The sequence below is a fragment of the Bos javanicus genome, chromosome 8 (genome assembly GCF_032452875.1).
Source record: "Bos javanicus breed banteng chromosome 8, ARS-OSU_banteng_1.0, whole genome shotgun sequence".
NCBI lineage: Eukaryota > Metazoa > Chordata > Mammalia > Artiodactyla > Bovidae > Bos > Bos javanicus.
This window is the reverse complement of record NC_083875.1, coordinates 85,728,057-85,732,985: the sequence shown is the minus strand read 5'-3', so window position 1 is coordinate 85,732,985 and position 4,929 is coordinate 85,728,057. Positions and strand designations below refer to the sequence as shown.

Below are 4,929 nucleotides of genomic sequence, written 5' to 3'. Positions count from 1 at the left end.
TTTTCTTGCCTCTGATCTGAAAGGTCAAGAAGGAAACCATAAACCACTCAGCTGTAAGAAAGTAAAATAACAAATTGCACCTAGTGAGAAAAAGAAGGGAACCCCTTCATCTCAGCATTTCTTAATTGTAAATTGTTGACACTTTACTACTTTAGAAACTCAAATAAACCACTGACTCCCCATCCTACCATCTCTAAAAAACGGGGGTTATACACTCCAAGCTTCCCAAACACAATTGATAATGAGATAATTAAACCAATGAGTATATGCTGTAGGCTAACTCACAGCTGAAAATATTCACGGAGCAAAAAAACAAAGAATATCCCCAAAAAACATTTTGTCCAGGAGCACATCAGGAAGCTCTAAGATCCATTTCATTAAATACATACATACATATATATATATATAGGTTTCAGCAGTGTGGCCAACATCTAGGATTCTCCCTCATAAAAACTGGAAGAAAACGTGTAATACATTCAAGAGCAAAGACTAAACAAAAAGTTATCTACTTAGGAAAAGAATTCCTTCATTCAGTTAGAGTATAAGTTATTAACAGGGGTAGTTATGAGTCTCTTCTGAGAGTTTTTGAACAGTTTATAAATACAAAAAGAATATTTCTTCAATAAATAAGTCACTCCTAAAGTCTTTACTGATGACTTCCAGGATTCTCCACCATTATCGTCCAAGCCAGCTCCACTTCTCTAGGAGGCTTTAGCTGTCAGTGGAATGGAACATTTTCTGTTGTTAGGTGACTCTTCTTCTATCATGCAAACTTCCATCAATATGTCTCTTCATAGTCTGAATCCACACACTCGGCACAACGAACACAGAGCTTCGCCATGCAGTCATCCCCCTCGTGGTCAGTGTCATCTGAAACCTCAGTAGACGACTTCTTATAGCCAGACTTGCTCCTCTTCTTCAGCCCTGCAGACTTCCTTCCCATTCGCACCAGTAGCAGAATAACCACTACAGTTGAGGGAATGAAGACAGGAATGGAAAGAAGGGCCACAGAGGACAGCATCGTGCCAAAACCCCGTTCTGTGACTGTCAGCTCTGTCACCGGAATATTATGGTGCACGTCCGGGGCGGGGGAGGGTCGGTGGTTTTCACAGCACAGCTGAATGTCCCATTGTCCTTCACGGTAGGATTGCTTATGCTTATGGATGCATCCCCTTTGTATACATCTCCAACCCAGGATATCCGATCCCGAAAAGTGCCCGCTGTGGTTGGGTACTGCAAAGACTTATAATGAAAAATTGATTCCATGCGACTGCTGCTCGGAGGTCGGTATGTCCAGTCTATGGTGAGTTTGTCTGCGATAGAAGAGGATGACTTGAAGGTGCATCTCAACTTGACATTTTCTCCAACATAACCCCAGATGTGGGCATCCGCTTTAATCCTGGAAGAACAAAGACACCCAGCAGTGGGCACAGAGCGCAGCCACGGCTTCCAGGAACCCCTCTCTGCTGCATCCCGACAGGTCTCCAGAAGTTTGCACCCCTTTTCTCCTTTTACCTTCAACCTTTCCCAGCATCAGGGTCTTTTCCAGTGAGCTGGCTCTTCACATCAGGTGGCCAAAGTAGAGGAGCTTCAGCTTCAGCATCTGTCGTTCCAACAAATATTCGGGGTCTATTTCCTTTAAGATTAACTGCTTTGATCTTCTTGCAGTCAAAGGGACCCCCACAGTCTTCTCCAGCACCACAATTTGAAAGCATCAATTCTTTGGTGCTCAGGCTTCTTTATGGCCCAACTCTCGTATCTGTATATGACTACTGGAAAGGGTGGTGAGCAGATCTCAAATGACAAACTCACCCTAATGTTCCAATTTCCCTAAGCCTTCAATTTCCTTTCTCTGTGGTAAATCAGGACAGCTCTGGCATCTCAACTTTGTCTATGATGGGCCACCGCTTGGTCAACGTTTTAGCCAAGAAATAAAACAAAACTTTTAGAGCCCTTTCTGTCCCCTCAAGTTGCAACACTAAATCCAGAATCTCTGCTTAGTGCTCCCATATCAACAAACTCCTTCTGATCCAACTTTATGCTTCTTCAGCTATTATCTCTCATTACTCTTAATATTCATCCCCACACATTCCCTAAATTTCTGTCTGTATACATTAGAATGCTCAAACTACTGCACAATTGCACTCATCTCACACGCTAGTAAAGTAATGCTCAAAATTCTCCAAGCCAGGCTTAAGCAATATGTAAACCATGAACTTCTTGATGTTCAAGCTGGTTTTAGAAAAGGCAGAGGAACCAGAGATCAAATTGCCAACATCTGCTGGATCATGGAAAAAGCAAGAGAATTCCAGAAAAGCATCTGTTTCTGCTTTATTGACTATGCCAAAGCCTTTGACTGTGTGGATCACAATAAACTGTGGAAAATTCTGGAAGAGATGGGAATACCAGACCACCTGATCTGCCTCTTGAGAAATTTGTATGCAGGTCAGGAAGCAACAGTTAGAACTGGACATGGAACAACAGACTGGTTCCAAATAGGAACAGGAGTTCGTCAAGGCTGTATATTGTCACCCTGTTTATTTAACTTATATGCAGAGTACATCATGAGAAACGCTGGACTGAAAGAAACACAAGCTGGAATCAAGATTGCGGGGAGAAATATCAATAACCTCAGATATGCAGATGACACCACCCCTATGGCAGAAAGTGAAGAGGAACTCCAAAGCCTCTTGATGAAAGTGAAAGTGGAGAGTGAAAAAGTTGGCTTAAAGCTCAACATTCAGAAAACTAAGATCATGGCATCCAGTCCCATCACTTCATGGGAAATAGATGGGGAAACAGTGGAAACAGTGTCAAACTTTATTTTTCTGGGCTCCAAAGTCACTACAGATGGTGACGGCAGCCATGAAATTAAAAGATGCTTACTCCTTGGAAGGAAAGTTATGACCAACGTAGATAGCATATTCAAAAGCAGAGACATTACTTTGCTAACAAAGGTTCATCTAGTCAAGGCTATGGTTTTTCCTGTGGTCATGTATGGATGTGAGAGTTGGACTGTGAAGAAGGCTGAGAGCTGAAGAATTGATGCTTTTGAACTGTGGTGTTGGAGAAGACTCTTGAGAGTCCCTTGGACTGCAAGGAGATCCAACCAGTTCATTCTGAAGGAGATCAGCCCTGGGATTTCTTTGGAAGGAATGATGCTAAAGCTGAAACTCCAGTACTTTGGCCAACTCATGCGAAGAGTTGACTCATTGGAAAAGACTCTGATGCTGGGAGGGATTGGGGGCAGGAGGAGAAGGGGATGACAGAGGATGAGATGGCTGGATGGCATCACTGACTCGATGGACGTGAGTCTAAGTGAACTCCGGGAGTTGGTGATGGACAGGGAGGCCTGGTGTGCTGCGATTCATGGGGTCGCAAAGAGTCGGACACGACTGAGTGACTGATCTGATCTGATCTGATACATTAGAAAAATCCTTTTTTTTTTCTAATGTAAAAAAAATCAGTTTTTTGGAGGTTGCAATTCCTCATGGATCATAATTTGTACCTCATATTTTGGGTCTGTTGGGGCTTCTGTCTAGTCATGTCATGTCTAGAAGCCAAGAGGAGTGATGGGGGGTGGGGCGGGATGGTAAGAGTAGGACCTAAGGGAAATTAGCAATGTCTTGGCAAGGCTATATGGCAGGATAAAAAGATATTACAGGTTTCTTTGGATAAACTTCTCAGGCAGGATAAACTTCTCTGTGTCAAAATGACTTAGCAGAATTTAGAGGTTCAATGTCCCCACTTTCACTGGTATCCTTCCATGTATCCTCCTTCCAACTTTCAGGATCCCATTTCTTCCCAATCAGTGCTCTCAATTTAAAAGCAAACACCATGCAGAATTGGGGCTTCAATATGCTTTATAATTCAGTCATTAACAAGATGACATTCTGTGTTTCATTTACAGAAATCCCATCCCTGTGGTTGTATGAGTTAAAGTTTCCAGAAAAGATGTAGAAGACTTCAGGTCATCAGTGTAGAGTTTGAGCTGGGAATCTGAAGTTTGAGCTTGTCTTCTTTCCCCACTTTCTTTACCACACTTAGAAGCAACTACCTAATACCATTATACTCCTTATTTTGATGGAAATGTTCTAAGATAGCAAACATGTGACAACCTAGACTCTTGCCATCTGTGTTTGATTACAAATATCCAACAGCAATCATCTGAGTAACTTTTGGTCACATCTTGACACAACTTCCACTGTCTTCTTTACCACTAGAAGCAGGGTTATTAGTGCCTTTAAGTCTAGGAAGATAAGAGAACCAGCTCCAGAAACCCAGAACCAATAAAGGGAACTCATCCATAAGGGTCTGCTTCTCTGGAATCACTTACACTGTGGACATCTGTATCAGCCAGGATTCGAACAGGGGGAAAGACTCAGCATTACACATATGGAGTGGTTATAAAGTTCTACATTTTGATTTAACGTCAGAATGAGCCATAATGGAAATGCCAGAGTGAAGCAAAGAGTGAAGGGACAAACAAGTGCAAGTCAAAGCATCATGTTGTACACACTGAACTTACATAGTGCTGCCTGTCAATTATATCTCAATAAAACTAGGAAGGAAAAGATAGTTCACTCCCTTTTATTGCTGAGTATTATTCCAGAGTATGCAGGTGGTGGTAGTGGTAAAGGATTCACCTGCCAATGCCAAAGAGGTAAAAGACCCGGGTTCAATCCCTGGGTTGGGAAGATCCCCTGGAGGAGGGCATGGCAATACACTCCAGTATTCTTGCCTGGAGAATCCCATGGAAAGAGGAGCCTGGCCAGCTACAGTTCGTAAGGTCACAAAGAATCGGACACAACTGAAGCAACTTAGCATACATGCATACAAATACCTTGTATGTGCACTAGAGAATGCTTAGACATTCACTTCTGGAAGGCCTCATAAAATGAGTTAAGGAGTGTTCTCTCCTCTTCTATT

General features: G+C 42.5%; 1 pseudogene; it reads right to left on the bottom strand.

The window, feature by feature from the left end:
- Window positions 1-517: 517 nt before the first annotated feature.
- On the bottom strand, window positions 518-1,493 carry LOC133253441 (myelin protein zero-like protein 3; annotated as a pseudogene).
- Window positions 1,494-4,929: the final 3,436 nt, after the last annotated feature.